This window comes from Meriones unguiculatus, chromosome 4 (assembly GCF_030254825.1).
Source record: "Meriones unguiculatus strain TT.TT164.6M chromosome 4, Bangor_MerUng_6.1, whole genome shotgun sequence".
In the NCBI taxonomy this organism is placed as follows: Eukaryota; Metazoa; Chordata; class Mammalia; order Rodentia; family Muridae; genus Meriones; species Meriones unguiculatus.
Genome location: NC_083352.1, coordinates 140,699,386 through 140,722,019, shown reverse-complemented (window position 1 = coordinate 140,722,019; position 22,634 = coordinate 140,699,386). Strand labels below are relative to the sequence as shown.

The window sequence follows — 22,634 nt, the reverse complement described above, 5'->3', positions numbered from 1 at the left end:
CACCACTGCCTTCCATGCAGTTTACAGCTGGTTTTATTATTAGCGAGAAGGTTGAGGCAAATTAGTGTTAGGCACAACCCTCCGTGTATATGTATTACTGTGATTAAACATAACACTGCAAAAAAGTAGCAAAGAGTATGTCAAGTCACTCTAGTAGAATTTCTGGATGTCTACTCTGTAGGTGATATTATGTGTCAGGAGAGGATACTCAGTCTTCAGTAGTATGACTCGGGTCTTAAATCTTAAATTTGAAGCACTAAATGCATTCCAGAGAGTCATGAGTCACCTATGAGTCTGCATATTTGTTTCTGATTCAGCACTCTGCATACTTCCTCTAGCATGTAAAACAACTGAAAATGTGCTATAGCGTCAGCGTTTTTAATGCCACTGATGAGTGGGATTTGCTACTGGCTGCTTATTATTTCCAGCAGTTGATGAAAGGCCTACTGCTGCTGCAGCAGTTCCGTTGCTGCCTGCTTCTCTTTCACTTCCCACCATGGCCGACTCTCCATCTGCCATGACATTGCGTTCCTGAGCCACTGCCCCATTCTTGGGTTGGTGACTAGAATGCTTATTTTTAGGAAAAGTTAAAATTATCCATAGAAGGGTGTGTTCTGTAAAATTTACATTAATCAGCCCTGCACAGCAGGGGTCACGGGAAGGGTATATATGTGTAGATTTTTGAAGAAACCTTTTATGGAAAATTTTGCACAAGGGGAGGAATGTGGTGAACATTAATGTTCCCATCATCCATTTTCAATACTGTGAGGAGTTTTAAATGAGCTCTGTTCAGTCTGAATACTGGTTTTAAAAAGTACCAATCTAACACTAACACCCATGTATTTCATCTGGATTTTTTCGGAGATCAGTACCAGTCACAGGTTTCTTCCTAACACCAAAAATGTCTTCTCTCCTTCCTCAGTCTTGTTAAAATCCTGAGACATATTACTACATGTGTAAGAGAGGGGTATACCCCTGTGCTTGGCTGACATGCACTGAGCCCTGGATTTGGTCCCTTGGATTGCAGAAAACATATAAAACCCATCTGCACGTGTGCACCTGTCTGTACATGTGTGTACACGTGCCCTCTCCCCCAGACAGAGGAAGAAAGAAACATAGACAACCACAGAATCAAACACAAGGACAGACAGGTAGACTGACTGATGGAAAAAGATCTAGATCCTCAGGACTGTCTCCTGTGACTTACTTGCTCCTATGAGGTCCCGTCTCCTAAAATTTCCTGTGCCTCTTAAAATCGCACCAGCAGGTCGCTGGGGACTGACCTTTGAGTACCTAAACCTAATGTTCAAACCAGTGTCTGACAGGACTTTTCAATTATAGTACTTATTAAGCAAGCCTTCACATTAGACAAATTAAAGATACCATCTAGAAATGAACCAGTTTTAAGATTACTTAGATTGCTCTTCATCTTCATTGGCATTTTATTTCAGCAGTTTAAACCCCTGGCTGCCTGGAACTCAGTTGATAGAGAGGCTGGCCTTGAACTCATAGAGATCTGCCTCCCCTAAATACTGGGATTAAAGGCATATGCTGATATGTCCAGCAAATTCAAGGGTTTTATATTTCTTTTCTTACGTGGTTGATTGTTTTGAGACAGAGTCATAGGCTGGCCTTGAACTCCTGATCCTCCTGACTCCACTTCCCAACTGCTGGGGTTACAGGTGCATAGTGGTTTCTTGTTACAAACTTTCCTTAAGAGCTTTTGTAAAAGCAAAAGAGGCAGCCAACATTTAACCAGCTACTTATGACAACAGGTGCTTTCAGGTCACTTGCTTTCACTCTTACAATGCTGGAACCAAGCCATATTGCTGACCAGTTTCTACAGAGGTGCTAGGTGGAGACTGAGTCCCCTGCTTATGTCAGAGGTAGTCAGCTTTCAAGCTGTTCTCGGAAGTAAAGCCACACTCCTTGATACAGATCGACACTGCTCTCTTGTTGATACAGATTTAGAATCATCTTATCTAGTAATAAGACAACTACTTATAGTGATTTATAATTTAAAACCATTAATACCCATAACTACCTTTTACAAACTCCACTAAAGCACATTATTTTAGGAAGTAGGAGGGCAGGAGTAATTTAGAGTGAGAACCGGAATCTCCTGGCTCTTGTTTTCATAGTCCTTGCCATTTAGAAAAGACCTTTAGGGAAATAGATGCATGGAGGATTGAGGTGGTCAAAGGTCAGTTCTGGGCCCCAGCCTCCTTTGTAGAACTGGGCATTCCTGTTTCTTTATTCTGTTCCCTTGGGGGCTGGGCACATGCCTTCTGATGCTGTTTTCTTTTTGTGTTGTGCCTTTGATGGAAGCAGGATGAAAGCTGTGCTGTGAACCTTAATCTTGGTTTTGTGTGCTTCTTTCACACATCCTGCCTGTCTCAGATACTGTAAATGAGTATTTACATTCTTCCCTCTGTATTTGATGCTGATTTGATTTTTCTTAAAGCTATCGTCTGAGGACTTGGCATTTGGTTAATCTTTCTAGAGCTGGAGAAGATGGTCTCTGCAGGGAAAGTTCAGTTGAAGTGAGATGGTTGTCGGCCTTCACCTAGCGTTGTGGTGGATAGTTCATAGTGGGCTTCTTGTTGGGGTGGCAGGGTCAGGCTAGACTGGACACCTCCCCTCCCCGTAGTTAGCTCTGCTTCCCAAATAGCCATTTTCCACAGTTTACGGAAGAAAGGTGGGTAGAGCTATTGGAAGTGATGGAAGTGCTTTAAAATTAGATTATGGAGAAAGCCCTACAGCTGTATACATTTACCGAAACTCAGGAAGTGATGATTTTGTGGTATGCAAATCTGTGCTAATGAAGCAGTTCTATTTATTTATTATTGTGGTACAGAAGTTCAAACCAAGAGTCTTCTCAGCAGCGCATGTCTGTCATTCCAGCACCAGGCAGGCTGATGCCAGAAGATTGCCAGAAGAGTTCATGGCAGCCTGTACTTCATTGCTGGATTTAGCCTTAAAACAAAACCATTGAAGTCTAAACCAACAGATACAATCCTCAGAAAAATGGGAAGAAACTTAGAGCCTCATGTGTTGAACTCATACTCATAGCACTGGGCAGCTAAAGCTGAAGTTATATATTGATAGAAACAGTGGATCTTACCCTGTGACCCACCTGGCCAAGAATTGGCAGCATCCTCCTGCCTCTGCCTTTTAGGTGCTAGGATCACAGTCACCATATTTGTTCAGTGGCCTTTTTTCCAGGTTGAGAGGCCTCGGTGAATTTTCAGGATGGTCAACTTACTAGTTCATCTCCTCATCTTTTGTGCTTGTTGATTCATTTATTGTCATGATCTATAACACGGAGGAAATAATGTCACAATTTTATGGGTTGAGTGTGTTCTCTTTAGTTTTAATAATAAAAATATGACTATTAAGGAGAATTTTTAGTATGGATTGGGTACTATTTAGATGAAAATAGCCTGGATGTTGGAATTGGAAAAGAAGAAGTCAAAGTATCACTATTTGCAGATGATATGATAGTATACCTGAGTGACCCCAAAAACTCTACCAGGGAACTCCTACAGCTAATTAACACCTTCAGCAAAGTGGCTGGATACAAAATTAACTCAAAAAAATCAGTAGTCTTCCTGTATACAAAGGACAAAAGGGCCGAGAAAGAAATTAGGGAAACAACACCCTTCACAATAGCCACAAAGGACATAAAGTACCTTGGTGTGAACCTAACCAAGCAAGTCAAAGACTTGTATGAAAAAAATTTCCAGTCTCTGAAGAAAGAATTAGAAGAAGGTATCAGAAGATGGAAAGATCTCCCATGCTCATGGCTTGGCAGGATTAATATAATAAAAATGGCCATCTTACCAAAAGCAATCTACAGATTCAATGCAATTCCCATCAAATTACCAACACAATTCTTTACAGACCTTGAAAGAAAAATTCTCACCTTCATATGGAACAACAAGAAACTCAGAATTGCTAAAACAATTCTCTACAGTAAAAGATCTTCAGGAGGTATCTCCATCCCTGATCTCAAGCTGTACTATAGAGCAACAGTACTAAAAACTGCATGGTACTGGCATAGAAACAGACTGGTGGATCAATGGAATCAAATAAAAGACCCTGACATAAATCCACATACTTATGGACACCTGATTTTTGACAAAGATGCCAAATCCATTCAGTGCAGAGTTAGGTTTTTATTAGTTCTTGGCTATAAAAGAAAGTAGAAGCAAATAAATAAATAAATAAATAAATAAATAAATTCCTATAAAAATTGGTGATGGGGTTCGAGGATACTCTCCCTAGCTGCAATGCAATGACATCTGCTTCAGTGATGAGGTTCAGGGATACTATCTCCAGCTGCAATGCAATGCCATCTGTGAAACATAGGATTAAGAACACAGAACCCTAGATATGACACTGGGATTTATGATGCATCAGAAACAGTTGATTGTCTTGCCCTCCCTGGCCTGAGAGGTAGTTCTGGTCTTTTTCTTGAGAAAGTTGTAAGATTTTTGTTCTGGAAGAACCCTCCCTATACTCAGAGAGAAAAAAGTCCCTAACTCTGAAGGCAGGGTGTCAAAGGGACATCTGAACAGACATACCCTTATTCTGCCTCCATTAGCATTAAATCTTACTTTGGATATATCACTGTGTGTGATGTATGTGTATGCACATATTCATGTGTGTGATATGGATTTGTACGTTTGTGTGTGTATGGTATATAAATTTGTACATATCCCTGTATGTGTCTGTGTTTTTATCATGGAAGCCGGAGATCAATATTGATGTCTTCCTAAGTTGTTCTTTATATCTATCTATCTATCTATCTATCTATCTATCTATCTATCTATCTAAGACAGGCTGGAACTTGATATGTAAATTGGATGTCCCTCAAACTCAATTTGTAGACTGGCTTGTCCTCAACTTTAGAGATCCTCTGCCCCCTGTGTGCTACGGTTAAACACATGCATCACCAGTCCTGGCATCTTCACCTTATTTCTTTCATGCTTGTGTAGCAAGCATTTTCTTGAGCTTTGGGTGTGTGAAGATATGTGATATAGGGCCATACCCTCAAAAGTAATGTATTTTTGGCACTTTGACGAATTATGGTCTCTGCATTAGCCTATGCCTGCTGCAATAAGAAGATTCTGTAAGGAAGACTCAGAGTAGTACAGATTATGGGTTCAAATAGAAGTATTTGGAAGACAGTAGACAATGTTTTCAGTTGGCATAGTATCAGTAGTTGATTACATGCTTGGGTTTGTGATCCAAGTAGTTTGTTACCCTACTTTTTCATATTAGGGCTGTTGAAATCAGGTCTTCATGCTGATCTTCCCCCCACACATTAATAGTCAGAAAAGGAGTGAGTGTTGTCGATTACTTTGCTTGCTTGGTTCTTTGGGCCTTAGTATCTCACTCAGTGAAGAGAGGTTTGGGTTAGAGCAGATCACATGTCCTTCCAGCTTGCAATGTCCCTGTCCTCCATGGAAAAATGAGTCCTTAGTTCGTTAGTTCTTGAAAGGTTAAAAACAAAAACAACAAAATCAAAACCTAGTCTAATGCTCCTCACTTCACATTTGTTACTTTAAGAAACTGTGCTGTTCTTCTGTAGTTAAACTTAATTCCCAATTTTCCAAGGCCAGCTGTAGATCAGGATTCTAAAGGCCTTAATGGAAAAGGGTGGGTAATGTGTTTGTCAAGAGGCCACTTAGAGAATTCAGTTCCATGTAATTTTTAATATGGTTCTTTGGACTGAGATTTTATGACTCAGTATTACAGATGTCATTAATTTATAATGGAAAATCGTGAGACAATATGATCTTCAGACTCAAGAATACTTAGGCAGCAGGGGGAGTGATGATTGAATAGTTCCAGCAGAGGCCTTTTTCGAAGGCCACCAAGCTGAAGCCCAGGGTCAGATGAGCTGTGGTCTCAGTGCCTCTGAGCATGCCTTATGTGCCAGCCAAGCAGCAGGTGACATCAGAGTCTGTTGGCAATTCCAGGACCTAAGGTTTCTTCTCAGCAAGAGAAACAAGCATGCACTTGCTTTTCTGGGGAGCTGTGTTGCCTGGAGGAAGGCCATAGGCACAGCACACGTTTCATTTGTTCTTCCACAGTAACAGCTTATCATACACCTTTCTCTGAACACTAGGTATTTTAGCAAGTATTTATTTAGCAAATATTTAGGTATGTTAGCAAATGCATTACAGGCGTTATTTTGAGGAAGGAGAATAAAATACATTTATGACAAGATGAGTGATGGCTTCTGTGTACAGGCTAGTTAAAGTTTTGTTGTTGTAAGGTATGAGCTTTTGTGTGGAAGCCACATATGAATTTAAGTAGAGCCACTTACCTGCACAGCCTGCAGTAGCCTAAGAGGGAGAAATCCTATAATGGCAACGGTCACTGGCCTGAGTTGGGAGGACTGGATTTTGCCTAGGCCCTGAGTAGAATTCTTTTTTCAAGATTTTTAAGTTTAAATTAATTTAAATTTTTAATTATTTTTTTTGTCTTTAAAAATCGTGTGTTGACATTCTTTTTTTTCACATTATTATTATTATTATTGTTATTTGCTAGTCATGCTGGATATGATATAATGGACTTGCAGAGATCAGAAGACAACTTTGTGGAGTCAGTTCTCTTCACCTTTAGATAGGTTCTAGGAATTAAATTTATGTTTCCAGGCTTGTGTGGCAAGCACTTTTATGCACTGAGCCATTCACCAGCCCTGTGTGCTAACTAACACTCAGGACTTGGAATGTGACCTCATATGGATATGGCTTGGAAAGAGGTAACCTAAGTCATTTGAATGGTTCCTGTAGGAAGTGGAAATTTGGGCAGAGAGACAGACACCTAGGTGGTGATGATGTTATGAAGAATTCTCTCAAAAAGCTATAGGACACCTAAGCCACTGGAAACCTAGAGAGAGGAAAGGAATAGCTTTTTCTACATAGCCTTCAGAGAAAACATCCACAGGAAAACCTTACTTTCAGAGGGCTTGGCCTTGGAATTGGGACAGCTTTTGTTGGCTTAAGTCACCTAGCTGTTGGTACTATTGTGGTGGCCTCAGGAAAGTACAGACTTAATCACAGAGCCACACAACTTCGGACAAGCATCTCAATTTGAACTTCTGCTTCCTAATTTGTAAAGTTTTAGAGTGATAATGTCAGGCCCTTCCTACCCTGACACTGATGATTAAACTTCAAAGTGTGTTCAATTTTCAGCAGAGTAATTGTAGTTGCCTTTCTCAATGTAGCTAAGATATATAAATATGCTGTTTTCAGTTCCTGCTTTTGTTTTTTTCATTCAAGAGTCATTGATGATACTTCCCCTAAGCTGTAAGGTTGGGCAATGCTGTCTCTTCCAAGATGACACTAAACAATGACAGCATGTCTAGCAGAATGTGATTATACTATGTATCCTAAGCACATTAGCACTCAAAACTCTGTACCTGTTTACTACTGGTTTGGGGCCAATGTATTCTGGATGTCATTTTGCGAGCTTTTCTTTACCAGACCCTTAGAATATTTTCCTGCAGACATGTATAGGCCTACTTCAGAGTTTCCGAAGCAGCCATGTGGTTATTTGCTGGAAGCCTCACCTTGGCAAACAGCAGCAAAAGCAGCATGCTTACACTATTGAGTGTACTTCAACACTAGACTTTCCCTGAGTTGGGCTGCTCCAATGGAAAGGACTTCTTCCTTGGCCTGGCAATAGTTGCAAGTGGGTTAGTGATACAAGATGAAGACTTCGTAGACATTCCTGGCACAGGGGGATACAGGGAGGAAATAATTACCGCCTTTGTACCAGTAGCTCCTTGCAGGAATCTGTATCTCTAGAATAATGGACCCTGGACTTGAGCTTGTATTTTTCCTCTATTGCTGCTAAATTAATGGATAATTTTTAAAAATGTACCTTAAATTTTGAAGGAAAGAAAATTAATATAAAATTATCTCATAGATGTAAAAAGTTTATGTATTTGGTGCAAGGAACAAAAATATCTTAAGATGTATTGTTTTAAATATGTACGTAATAAGTGTACGTGCACATGCGTTCACACTTGAGTGCTGAGGTCAGAGCAGTGGATCCCATTGGAGCTGGAGATACCCCACGTGGGTGCTGGGGATTGGACTTGGGTCCCCTGCAAGGTCAATGTGTGCTCTTAGTCCCTGAGTCTTTTCTCCAGCTTTACAAAAAGGAAATCTTTTCTTAGGAAAAAAATAAAAAAAGAAAAAAAATAAAAGAAAAGAACATGTGAAAAGTTTCACTTTGGTTTTTTTTGTCAGGGGCTTTCCCTAATTTCCCCAGAACTCACTTCTACCTGTTGCTCTGCTAAGATGACCTTGTCCTTACCCTGTGTCAGGCAGAGACCAAGGGCCCACGTTAGGTCCAGAGAGAACGTCACAGGGTGGTGGCTCAGCTGTGGCTGGATGTCCTAATGGGCCTTATGGTTCTTATTTTCTTTGTAGTCTGCAAAAAAGTAGTTAAGATAGAGATATATTCACTATGAGTGACTAAGTTAAAATTGAATGAGGTTTATTTTTTTTTAAAGATTACTATGCTGCCTTCCTGAAGTTTTTCTAATACTTGTGGTTTAAATGCTTTCTCTGATTTAAGTTTTCTGCTTAGTTCCACCAACTCATACATCTTTTATAGGCCAAAATGAGGACCTGAAAATGTTCTCTTTGTTAGTAGCTAAATTTAAGGAGGCTCTCATAAGTCACTTGTATGTTTGTGTGGTCATGAACACTTTGGAAAAGCACCCTCACTGTGAAAAGTCTTCAGATAAAATCTCTACCATGCAAGCCTACAAAACAGGCTTTGGAAAATTTTTTTTTAATCATTTTAAATTGTAGAACATTTTCAGTGTTAAAATTTTCTTTGTATGCATATGTAAAGTTATTAATGCTACTTATGATTTATGTTGTTCTTGAATCAATGCTGGTTATTAAAATCGTCCACTTCTGGTTCTGAGAGTGGCTCTTGCCCTATGTAGGTTCTTACTCTCCACAACAGCATCTACAGAGCAGTGGTAATAAGAGATGCTCCCTTTATTTTGACTCATATGTTTTCCTGTAAATTTTTTTCTTACAGTTTTGTATTTAGCTCCTTTTCTGTTGCTGTGTTAAAATACCATGATCAAGAGTAAGACAGATTATTTTGCTTTATGGTGCTAGAGATTTGAGTCCATTATGGAAGGGAGACCTTTCTGCAGGCGGGTGGCAGGAACAGGAGCTGCGAGCCTGTATCTCAAGCTACAAGAAGAAAGTATGTTGTAAGTGACGATTAATATTTACTATTGGTTTATCTTTTATTAAAGCTGCTGTTAATCCTAAACAGCTGTATACCCAAATATATACCACACAGAGACCATGATTTATTTAATTAACCTAGAACACAATGCTGGACAATAGTTGCCCCGTACTAAACCTCCAAGCCCGCATAGTTTCCTAACATTTAGATTTCCCACATTATACTTGCTTTTAGTGATATATTAGGTCCAGTCCATCTCTCCATGTCATTCTAAGATCCTGCCTCTGTTCTCCCAGCTCTTGTCTGCCTTTCCCTCCTCCTCTGCTTCCCACCTTCCTGTCCTCTGGCTCCTCCCTCTTCCTGTTTCCTTTCCCTTGCTCAACATTGTGGCTAGTTGGCATGTTTACACAAAGTTGAGACAGGTGATGCTTAGAATAAGTATCACAATGCAATGTCCGGATTGAAACCAGAGAGTGGGAGAGAGAAATCAGCATTTGAATGAACAAGGGTAAAGTGTCTACAATCCAAAAGAACATTTTACCAACACAAGTACAGAGAGCAAACTAGATGTGACACAAGACACAATCTCAGAGCTCACCCCACCCGGGCTGCACCACCTAAACCTCCCCACACAGCGCCACCAACTGGGAACCAGGCGTTCAGATGCTCAGGACTTTGTGGGGCTTTTCTTGTTCAAACCATCACAGCTATGAAGAGAGGATTAAAAATAAACACAACCTCATAGATACTAGATTAAGAGTCATAGTTTCATAGACTTTTTGACCATCACTTTGTCCAGGAGTCACTATCTTTTGAACTTTTCTAAACCTAGCACCCTTTCTTCTGGTGACTAGTTGTTTTAATACCCAGTTCTTTCCTTTGTACCTTTTCCAGAAAAACTTGAATTAAAAGAGGAACTAAAAACCCAACCTTCCCATATTAGTGTTAGTTGTTAGAAGTAGACAAAACCTAGTGAACCTGCACTTTGAAGTTATTGCTCAATTAGTTACTTAGGATTTTTCATTCTTGTTTGTCATCTGTGTTGGTGTCTTTTCCCCTTTTCCCCCTGCAGCACAGCTTATGATGTTCATGTTTTGACTTGAGTCCTGTGATTCAGTAGCTCCTTATAGTTTTCACAGTCCTTTTAGCCTCCCCCATTTGAGACTATACAGAAAGACAGACACTTCTGTCACACTGTTCTTAGTTGGCTCCACTTTGTAAATATCTCATTGTTACACACTTTGCTATTCAATCCTTCCTTCCTTCTTCCCTCCCTTCCTTCCTTCCTTATTTTCTTCCTTTCAGATTTCATACATGAATACAATGTATTTTGATCATATTCTTTCCCTTCAACTCTTTCCATGCACCCCTCTCCAGTTTATATGTGCGCACTCTCTCTCTCTCTCTCTGTGTGTGTGTGTGTGTGCGTGTGTGTGTGTCTGTCTGACTGTGATCTCTATCCTGTTGAGTCCAATTACTGTTGCATATCTGTACCTGCTGACTACGTAGGACATGGGCAAGTTTATCAGAGGGCTAGTCTTTAAAAAAGACTAACCTTTATGTATCAAGGGGCTCCTCCCTGGAGAAGACTGATTTATATTAATTAGCCCCCCCCCCCCCCGTTAATCTCTCTGCAATTGACTGCCTGTAGATCTTCATCTGTTATAGGAACATTTTGCCTTGTAAAATTTTCTCTATCTGTACTTTGGCATGCTAACTGGTATTGGCATTCTGCAGGTCTTGGCTCATGGTCTTGGCTCTGGACTTCTGTCTCTTCAGGTCTTCTACCCTCTTTTCTGCAGTGTTCACTGAGCCTTAGGTGTAAAGGGTGTATTGTAGATGTATCAGCTGTGGTTGAGTACCTCATGCTTAGTTGTTCTCTACCTTTGACCAGTCATGGCTTTTTAAAACAGTCTCCATCTGCTGCAAAGAGCTTCGTTCATGAGGATGAGGCCTAGACTTCTATGTGTTAAGAAGAATAGGTATTTAAAATACAGTTAGTAATGTTTGGGCAAGTGGCAGCAGTAGGTTCTCCCCTGGGCTCCATGATCTCTAGCCACGCATGGAGACTTGGCTAGATTTAGAGCACAAGACAGTAATTCCATCATTTTGAGTGACCCTTAAGTTGAATTAAATAGCTCTTGGTCACTTCCAAGATATTATTGTCACTGTTGAACCATTAGTAGTATCTTGTGGCTTAACCATCTATCTTTCTTCTCCTCACCCCCCCCACCCCCCCCATGTCTTTTTCTTTCTTTCTTTCTTTTTTTTTTTTTTTGAGACAGGGTCACTTTTTTTTTTAAGGTTGTGTGTGCTAGTTACCTTGGTTTTTTTTTTTTTTTTTTTTTTTTTTTTGGTCTTTTTGTTATTTTGTCTTTTTTTTTTTTCCCCCAGAGCTGAGGACCGGACCCAGGGCCTTGCACTTGCTAGGCAAGTGCTCTACCACTGAGCTAAATCCCCAACCCCAGGGTCACTCTTTTTTAAGACCATGTCATTTTAGTGGGTTTGGAACTCTATATAAACCAGGAAGGCCCCAAATTAAAAGAGCTCTCCTTGCCTCTGCTTTCTTAGTACTGGGATTAAAGATGTGGTCACTATTTTCATCTTCTAACTATCTTTTAAGTCAGTAGTTCTCAACCTGTAGGTCACCACTCTTTTGGGTTGAACAAACCTTTCACAGGGATTGACTAAGACCATTGGAAAACACTAATATTTATGTTACAAAATTACAGTTACGAAATTGCAACAAAAATAACTTTATGGGTGGATGGGGTCGCCACAACATGAGGAACTCTGTTTAAGGGTTGCAGCATCAGGAAGGTTGAGGACCACAGTTTTAAGCAGTTATGTTTTACCATTTTCCCCGAAACCTTTTATATCTGAATTGAACTCATTCACTCACTTACTTCCTACCTTTCTTTCTTAACTCCAGAAGTGATTCCTTTGATCAAGTCTTCTACCTTTTCTAATATATATTATAATTAAATAATTATATATTTCCTAGTGTGTGTATATATATGTGTGTGTGGAAAGATTTAATATATAGATTATATATATGCACTTACCTACATACATATATACACATGTGAACTCTGATGCATAATTGATTAATAAATGCTCAGGAAGTCATCACGCAAGCCAATGGCTGATACATTATCAGTACTATTGGGCTAAAAATTATAAACATTTATGTTTTCCTGTATATGTCTCTTCAGCCTATAACTTTGGCCTAGAAATAACTATTTTTATTTATTTTGGGTTTATTATTCCCATGTATGCTTCACGTCTTTTCAAATGTAGGACATTTGGTCTTGTTTTGCGCATTTTCTCTTTTTTAATTTTCAATTATTTATTATTTATTACAATTTATTCACTTTGTATCCCAGCTGTAGCCCCCTCCCTTGTATCCTCCTAGTCCCACCCTCCCTCCCTCTTCTCCTCCTATGCCCCTCTCCTAGTCCACTGATAGGGGAGGTCCTGTTCATCTTCTATCTGACCCTAGCCTATCAGGTCTCGTTAGGATGTCTGTATCTTCTTTCTCTCTAGGAGGAGGTGATCAAAGAGCAGGCAACATAGTTCATGCCAGAGACTGCTCCTGCTCCCCTTACTAGGAAACCCACATGGAGACTGAGCTGCTCATGGGCTACATCTAACCAGGGGTTCTAGGTCCTCTCCATGCACAGTCCTTGGTTGATTCATCAGTCTCTGCAGGCCCACCCTGGGCCCAGAGTTTTTGGCTCTGTTGTTTTCCTTGTCATGAATCTGAAAAGCTTCTGTAAAGCAAAGGACACTGTAAATAACACAAAATGACAACCTATAGGCTGGGAAAGGATCTTCACCAACCCTATATCTGATAGAGGGCTAATATCCAGAATATATAAAGAACCCAAGGAGTTAAACACCAACAAACCAACTAATCCAATTTTGCACATTTTCAAATTCAGTACAGTTGTATGTGCTGTGCATAGTGCTTTGCAGTTGCTTTCCCCACTCATTGTACATTATGACTGGGGAAGTCAACGTATGGATGCATTTAACTATGGGATGTGTCTGTTACATAGCTTCCCCTCTTGTGACTATAGGCTGTTTACCTTTTCTAAAGGATACTTAAGTTTTCCTTGGCTTTGTGCTCTTCTCAGTCACAGACGTTATACAGGGAGCTCTTCACAGAAGACTTGGAAAGCTGAATTACAAAGGACCATTCAGTCTGGCCACACTAGACTGTTTTACATAGTAATAATTGTCTTATGTCTCTATGTACTTCAGAATTTTTGTTATTGCCACAATTTTTGCCATTCTTGATCCTTTGCAAGAAAAATGAAATTATACAGTTGACTTTTATTGTTTCTTTTGATAGTTGGTTCATGTCCTTTGTTATTTTTTCTTTTTTTCTGTAGGTTGTCTTGTCTCTATTCTTTGTTGTTGTTGAGACTGAGTCTCACACTTTCCTAGGTTGTCTAGGCTTGCCTGGACATCACAGTTTCTTGCCTGAGCCTTCTAGAGGGCACCTCCTCTGACTTCTCTTCATATTGGTTTGTGTCCTTTATGTAAGTTATACTAGCCAGCCACTTGGCTTCATACTATTTTTTTGTGAAGAAATTTTAATGTCTGGCTTATCAGTCTTTTATTATTTGTGATTTTTATGTTTAACTGAAAAAAATCTGTCTAGCCAAAGTCATGAATGTGTCCCTTACACTGAAATCCTGTCTGTTCATTACTTTCTTTAAGATTTTGTCTCAAGTATGTAAGTCTTCTTCCTCTGTCTCCTGAGTGTTGGGATCACACATATGTGCCATCATGTCCAGCTTGGAAATTTTTCATTAGTTTTGTCATCCAAATGAGAGCTTTAATGTCCATCTAGTCATTTCTCTGTATCTGTAAGTTCTGGATAGATTTAGCAAACTATAGATCAAAAATATTTGGGAAAAGTTGCCTGTTTTATAGCTATTCTATTCTTGGCCTCGTTCCCTAAACAATACCAAGAAATAGCTCGTTTCCATTGTGTTTACAATTATATGCAGAACAATCCATTTCATATAAGGACCTGATCATATGAGCTTTGATATCCTCAGGTGGTCCTGGAACCCATTCCCACATATCCAGAAACACAGCTATTTAGTATATGGTATTACATCAGTATCTACTTTTATTTAATGCCAAGTGGAAGCCAGTTGTCCTGGATAGAACTAGTTCTCCCAAAATAACTTCCTCCTTTCCCACTGATATGCAATGCTTTTCTCTTATATATTATTATACCTGTAGACATAGATGTATTTGAATTTATGTATTTTTTTAACAATATTTATTTTCATTGTTTGTAATTGATATGTACCTGAATGTGTCACTGAGTGGGTATGAGCGTACAAGTGCGGGTGCCCACTGAGTTCAAAAGATGACGTTAGATTCCCTGGAGCTGGAGATGCTGATGGTTGTGAGCCACCAGCATAGGTACTGGGAAGTGACCAAAGATACTCTGCAAGAAGCTCCTTTCCCTTCCTCCGTCCTTCCCTCCCTCCCTTCCTCCCTCCCTTTCTTCCTTCCTTTTTTCCTTCCTTCTTTCTTTCTTTCTTTCTTTCTTTCTTTCTTTCTTTCTTTCCTCATTGATTAATTAATTATGATTTGGCTTAGAACCTCACACACAGCAGAGGTACTGGGGACTGAAAAGTGATATTCTGCCAGAATCTCCTTTCCCTTTTTGCTTTCCTTCCTTCCTTTCTTCCTTTCTTCCTTCTCTTCCTCTCCTCTTCCTCATTTATTTATGTATTTGTTTATTTATTCATTTATTTGAGTTAGAGCCTCACTGTGTAGGTTTATGTGGCCTGGAACTCACTATGTAGACACTTGGAACTTACAATGATCTATCTGCTTCTGCCTTACAAGTACTGAAACTAAAGATACATGCCACCAGGCCTGTGTCTTCATCTCTTCATATATCATTATAAACTATTTTGATTGCTTTTTCATTCAATTCTTATGTATCCATCTTATACTTTTTTTTTTTTTAAGACCAAGATTCTTTGTAGCCTAGGATCTTTAAATTCGATGATCTTCCTGCTTTAGCCTCCTAAGTGCTGGGATTACATTTATTTGCTGCCATTCCTAGTACCATTTTCTATGTCTATTATGGTCTACTATAATTTTTTTTGTATTTCTTTTTTTAATTTATTTTTATTAATGACAGTTTATTCACTTTGTATCCCAGCTGTTGCTCCCTCCCCTATCCCCTCCCAATCCCATCCTCCCTCCCTCTTCTTCTCCTATGCTCCTCCCCTAGTCCAATGATAGGGTAGGTCCTCTTCCCCTTCCATCTTAGCTTAATCTATCACTATCTTTTTAAATGTTCTGATTTTGTTCATCCTGAATTCCTGGAAATAGACATTGCTGTGATTTTTTTAGTATAGAAAGTAGAATTATTGGAGCTGTTTTATGAATGAGCTTTATTGTTTGTGTTTCTATTCATTTTAATGGACTTTCTTTGTTACTAGTCTCATTAAAGAAGATGAATCACCTTCTTCTAAGTATTTGAGAATAAGTAGCTTGTGACTGAATAAAGCTTTCCTTAATTCACCTAGGCTGGAAGATAATGAGAATATAGGATCTGATTTTTTAGTTTCTTCAACAATATTGGTTTGCATTTTAATACTCCTTGATTCTTTGTTAGTAATACTTTTCTTTATAACCATCAGTTTTATTCATGTTTTCAAATGTATTGACATTCTATGAGCTATAGTTTCTTCTTGATTAACCATTTAAGTTGTGTATGTGTGATCAGAAAGGCCCTTTAATGTAGTATTATTTGTCTGGAGTGGAAGTTATTCTGCTTAATTAGATTTTCTAATGAACCAGAATTCTTCCTTAATTTCTGCTTTTGTTTTCCTTTTCTCTTAATTTCTTCTTTCCTCCTTTTATCCATTTGATTTCTTTCCTGTAGTTTATTATATGTTGAGTTAATTTTTATCTACTTTGTATTATATAAAACACACACAGTAAAGGGTGGTAAGAGCAAGGAATTAAAAAATAGAAAAAAATGCAAAGTATCAATTAGGAGGAATGAATTTTTGATGTGTTTTCACAGTTAATAGGAAAGTTATTAATAAATACATTTCACACTTTATGGAAATGAATTTCTGGTATCTTGCCATATATACCAGCATGTAACCATGGCACTGGTGCCGGTTAGGTTGACTTATTTTTTCACATCTTCACATACATCACAGTGTCACATTTTTATTTGTTAAACATCTATAAATATTCTATGATTGTATTATTACCCCCTCCTTTAATTATTTAGGGTCATATCTTAATTTTCATAAATACATTTTAAGAACATTTTTTGGTTGGAAATGCTCACTGATAGAGCACTTGCCTACTACAAGCAAGCCTTGATGATAGTTGATCCCTAGCACTGCAAGAAAAACAAAACACCACCAAACAGAAATTTGTCACTTTGCAGTTGAAGTACTAACAGTACGTTAGATAACTTGTTGAAATTTCCGTCCTGACTTGGCACGTGATCGGGTTTAAGTGGTAATTTATTTAAATGTTTATGTGTGTGTCTCTCTGTGTATGCCATGTTGGAGGGTGCCTTTGGAAGCTAGCAGTGGACTTGTAACATCCACAGGCTGGAGTTACAGGCAGGTGGGAGTCACTTGACACAGGTCCAGGAGTGGAGCTTGGGCCCTCTGGAAGAGACGCCAGCGTTCTTAACTGATGAGGTGTTTTATCACCCCATCAGGTTTATTTTCAGACAACCATAAATGTATAATCGAAATAATTTCACATTCTATGTTTATTAAGTTCAAGACTGTATGTAATTTGCAGATCAATTTTATTTGTTTGCTGTTAAAATGTTTTGCCTTATTCCTACTCTTCTGCAGGTTTTCTGGTTATATACTTGTCATTTTCATTATATTTTATCAGTTTTGCTTCCTGTTTCTCAAAGTTGTTCTACTAAGTCTAAAGTTCATGATTATGATCTTCACAGAATTTTTATTTATATTATTAGGTATTTGTTCTTAATTATATGAATCCCTTTCCTGGAATATTCTATTTCTTTCTGGTATTAACATTTTGTTATAGGTTCTTATTTTGGTTAAAAATTGTCAGGCTTTTATTTTCTCAACTTTTCTGTTTATCATCTTTAGGAACAATGGGCTCAGTCATTTATTTATTTGCTTTTTGTATAGTGTAAGTACTCTATACTTATTCATAGGTTGTACTTATTGCAAACAGTGATAAAACTGAAATTGTGTAGTCCCTCTTCTGGTTTAAAATTCATGTGTAGTTAGTATTTCTATAACTATAGAATAGTTTTCATCATTTTTATTGTATAACTAAGATTATATGCAGAAGAAAATTCGTTCTGAGAATCACAAGCTAACAGTTGCTATCTATCTATCTATTTATTTATTTTATTTTTAACAGAATATAAAATCTGGATGAAGACCTACCATTATCAACTCAGGCTTTTGTCTTTTAGCTTGTCATCCCTTAAGCCATGGATTTTGTTTTGTTTTGCTTTATGGCCATAAGTGTTCACTTAACTTTCAGACAGCACATCTGTACCAGACAGGATGAAGTTGGGAAAGGGCACAAGGGAAAAGAAATATACATATTAAAAAAGCCCCCATTTGTCAGAAAAGGAGTGCAAGCCAAGAGACTTGCTTTTTTTTGGTCCAGAGCTGTGTCACCTCTGTAGCTGGGAGGAGGCTAGGGAGAAGCTGAGAATCAGGATTGAGATCAGATTATCTATAGATTTATCTTCCACAATATATTTAGTTCCCAATTTTTTCAACAAAAAAGTTATTTAAAGTTATCTAGTATTTCTGTTCTTTCAACATTGTAACCTAGACTAAGGACAATTTGCTTAAACATTAAATAGTTTGCACAAAATGGATTGCCTGTTGATATATATTGAGTACATGGTATTCCCCTGCCCTCTGGGCCCTGAGATGACTTTTACATTATTTCATTTTACCTTTGGAATGCTAGGCAAGCACTACTCATTACTGAGCTACATCCCAGCTCAGCTTTCCAGATTTTATACATGGCTTTATATATGCTTCTAATGGTTTGTGAATAGTTCCAGAGGGATGCTTCAGAATAAGGACCTATGTAGTATGCTGATTGTAGATTCTTTGGTAATTATAGCAAGTTTTATTTCTGAGATAGAATTCACAACTCGTGATTTCTTTTACATCCTATTTCAGATTGTTTTCAGAGTTCAGCTTTTTAAAAATCTATATTAATTTTTTTGAAAAATCATCCTATATTTAATTCTATAAATTGTCTAAAGGACAGTTTTTTTTAAATCATAGGTTGCCCTTTCTAGACTCTAACAATGGCAGTTCTTTTTTTTTAAATTTTTTTTATTTAACTTTTATTAATTACACTTTATTCATTTTATATCCCCTCATAAGCCCCACCCTCCTCCCCTCCCAATCTCACCCTCCCTCCCCTTTCTGAATGCATGCCCCTCCCCAAGTCCACTGATAGGGGAGGTCCTCCTCTCCTTCTTTCTGATCTTAGTCTATCAGTTCTCCTCAGAAGTGGCTGCATTGTCATCTTCTGTGGCCTGATAAGGCTGCTCCCCCCTCAGGGGGGAGGTGATCAAAGAGCAGGCCAATCAGATTATGTCAGAGGCAGTCCCTCTTCCCATTACCATGTAACCCACTTGGACACTGAACTGCCATGGGCTACATCTGTGCAGGGGTTCTAGGTTATCTCCATGAATAGTCCTTGGTTGGAGTATGAGTCTCTGGGAAGTTCCCTGTGTTCAAATTTTCTTGTTCTGTTGCTCTCCTTGTGGAGTTCCTTTCCTCTCCAGCTCTTACTATTTCGTACTTCTTACATAAAATTCCATTCACTCTGCCCAACAGTTGGCCATCAGGCTCAGCGTCTGCTTTGATAGTCTGCAGGGCAGAGGCTTTCAGAGGCCCTCTATGGCAGGTTCCTAGGTTGTTTCCTGTTTTCTTCTTCTTCTGTTGTCCATCCTCTTTGTCTTTCAGGATGGGGATTGAGCGTTTTAGGTAGGGTCCTCTCTCTTGCTTAGTTTCTTTAGATTACAGATTTTAGTGGGTTTATCCTATGTTGTATGTCTATATGAATGAGTATATACCGTGTGTGTGTTTTTGCTTCTGGGACAACTCACTCAGGATGATCCTTTCCAGGTCCCACCATTTACCTGCAAATTTCATGATTTCCTTATTTTTCATTGCTGAATAATACGCCATTGTATAGATGTACCACAATTCTGCATCCATTCTTCAGTTGAGGGGCATCTGGGCTGTTTCCAGCTTCTGGCTATTACAAATAAAGTTGCTAACAATGGCAATTCTTATTTGCCTATTTTTTTCTAAGTAGGAGAAAAGAACACAAGCAATTAGGTGATAAGTTCTTATTGAGAATTATGAATAAAAACGAGATACATATTTTAGATAGTAAGCAATCTTCACTTAATGTGACTCGTCATTATAATGTTACTGTCTTAATTATGAAGTAACATTTAATTTTGAAACAGGCACATCTATGCATACTTCGCTCAGTCAATTCTAGATTATTCTTCGAATTCACTTAAAAAATGACAAGGTCATGAGTTTGACACCAACCTTGTTACATTGTGAGACCTTAGCTTAAACAAACAAACAAACAAACAAACAAACAAAATTACCCCTTCAACAAAAAAGCAAAGAGAAGACTTTGCAGTTATGTATGATGTATCAAGAGTTTATGACTCTTTTTTTCCCGTGGGCTAAAAAACATGTATGTTTATAAGACCTACCATTATTACATCCTTGGTTTCTCGCTGTGCCCCATGTTCTTATTTTGGGATTTTGTTGTGTAGCCAATCATGTTTTGAGATAAAGTCCTTGTTGACAATACTTCTGGACTCAGATATCAAATGTAGAACATGTGAGGCCAGCACAGATGAAGGCTGTGTCTACGCCAGGATCGTGCATAAGAGCATAAGCGTATGGTGTGGTCACTCGGTCCTTCACATGTTTATTTGGTAGCGTGTTCTTTTCCACTGGCCTGATGGTGCTGGATGAAAGCAGTGAGTGGTTTTGTTTTTTTAAATGCGAATTATACCTAAAAATAAATCATGAAAGGTACTAATACAAAGTACAAATTCAGTCATTTGTGTTTGCATTGATACTCACTAAACCAGGTGAAGATACTCCAGGTTCTCTGCAGTAGAAATACGGAGTGTTAGTAATGGTGGCCAGCAGGCTTTCACAGTCAGTGCTAATGGACAAGACACAGACAAGCATGGCTGTCTTGTGACCTTTTCTGAAGAGGAAGAACTTCGTTTGATTACTCTACCCTGTTGCTGTTCAGTTCATCTAGACCCGCTTACAGTTCAGATGCTGCTGAGAAGGCTTTTTAATTTTCTTTTTTATTAAAATGAACATTTAAGAGCCAGGCATGATGATCACACTTGAAGAACCTGAGGATTGGGTGTTTGAGACCAGCCTGAGCAACATAGCCAGACAGTGCGTCGCTTGAGTAAAGTGTATTGTGTATTATCTTCATCTAGTCAACTGAGCTTTAGAGCTTGGATCCCCAAGGAAGAAGGTTAGCCTTTACAGTGCCTTCCAGGCTCAAGCTTGCACCAGCACCTCTCCCATCTCCAGCCTCTTGCTCAGCCTGCAGATTTCAGACATGATAGCTTCTAAGTTGTTCTCTTGTTTTCTGTACATACCCACACCCACAATCCTGCTGCTTATGTTTCTGTGAAGAACCTTGATAACAGGCAGTCATGATACCTTTCCCAGTTTTCAGCTTCACAGATATCCTCTTGGCCAGTACAGAATGATCTCTGTTAACACTACAGAGGAAATTACTCCAGTTTAAATTTGATTTTCATTAATTCTCTTTTAACCCCTACTGTCCTTTCAATAATGGTGCTAGTAGTAATAAAGGAGTTGGGGCTGCTTTGAAGAGGGCCTATTGTCATCCAGGAATTATATTTGTCCTCAGTGAAGTAATCCCTGACAGGGTCACATTTACCAAACCACTTGTTGATACCTGGAACCGTCAATGAAGCATTTGTACTGCAGCAGTAATCTACAGTAATAACTTCAGTGGCCGTGCTGCTCACATACATACTCCAGTCTCCATGGAAACCACCTTGTTTTGTCCCCTCTTGATGGCTGCTACTGCACTTAGTCAAGGTGATGGCAATCACTACCCAAAGTCCTCTTGATGGCTGCCTAGAGACTGGTGGGCAGAGCAGTGAAAGACTTTCTTCCTTGCTGTTCGTGGAAGACTCCCCTTCCATCTCATTGCCTTTGCCTTTGCTGCATGTGAGGCTTCTCCAAAGTGCCCACAGTTTTCACTTCCTGTCAAGTGATTTTTACTTAGAGGCCTTTCTTTGACCACCCTCTGGACAAAGCCACCTTCATCATTTCCCATTCTCTTCTTTGCTTTTTTCCTTTCTAGCACACAGACTGTTTATTATTTTGACATCTGTTTTACCTTCTTCTCCTCCATCTCTATCACAGCACAAACTTCATGAAGGCAGGGATTCTCTGTCTTTGTGCCTCTCTGTCTCTCTGTCTGTCTCCTCCTCCCTCCCTCTCTCTTTCTGGGTATTTGGGTTTTCAAACTGTAAAATGTAGTTAAGTGAGTCACGTGCTCCCCTTTCTCCTCCTCTTTCCCTCCATCCCTTTCTGAGGCCCAGTAGTGCTAGAGGCATGGACAGACTGTGAATGGAATTCCTTGATAATACAGAAGGAACCACCCTACCTGAAGAATAGCTCTGGTCCCTTTTCAGAGCTCTACCTCATCTAGAGGCAAATGTAGAAGGCAAGGAAGTAACTCCCATGTACCACATGTAGGGGCTGGACCTGTCTTTCAATCCTGTCCTTCCCAAAGTGCCTCCAGAGTCCCTCATGGCAATCAGCACTCAGTGATAATGTGCAGGAAGGAGCAGTGCAGATGGTCAGTGGGGTTAGGGAGCTAGACCGTCTCTGTGCTTTGAAAATGGAAGTTTTTCTCTCAGCAGCAGAGGCTGGTACTAGATGTGGAGACATCCCAGCAGTCACAGGGCCTCTGCAAGGTTTCTGGGCTTTTTGTGGACCCAAGTGATGGCAGTTGTGCTGGAGGAGGTCACATTAGGTGGCCCTGCTCTATTCCTACAGAGAAGAGTATGCAATAACATCCAGCAGGGCTTAGGTAGTCGGAAATGTGGCGGCTCTTTACCCCCAAAGTGAATTTTAAAGTTCACTTATTTATACTGTTCTCATAGCAACAGGAAAACTCTGCTGACCTATAGCCACAGAAGACACCGTAAAATAAACTGTAGGAGGAAAAAAATAATGCCAGGAAAAATTTTAATGAAGTACCATTCTTTCACTTATTCGGTCAACTGAGAATAGCAATGTGTGTGTTTGGCA

General features: G+C 39.1%; 1 protein-coding gene and 1 long non-coding RNA gene across 2 annotated transcripts in view; one reads left to right on the top strand and one right to left on the bottom strand.

Annotated features, from left to right (window-relative positions):
* Window positions 1-22,634, top strand: part of Slx4ip (SLX4 interacting protein) — a 174,940-nt gene that overhangs the window by 29,287 nt on the left and 123,019 nt on the right. The window lies entirely within an intron of this gene.
* LOC132653550 (uncharacterized) lies at window positions 2,823-8,454 on the bottom strand. Its single transcript, XR_009591278.1, has 3 exons — window positions 8,338-8,454; window positions 3,137-3,315; window positions 2,823-2,976 (listed from the first exon to the last, which is right to left on the bottom strand). It is a non-coding gene; the product is annotated as an uncharacterized LOC132653550 (long non-coding RNA).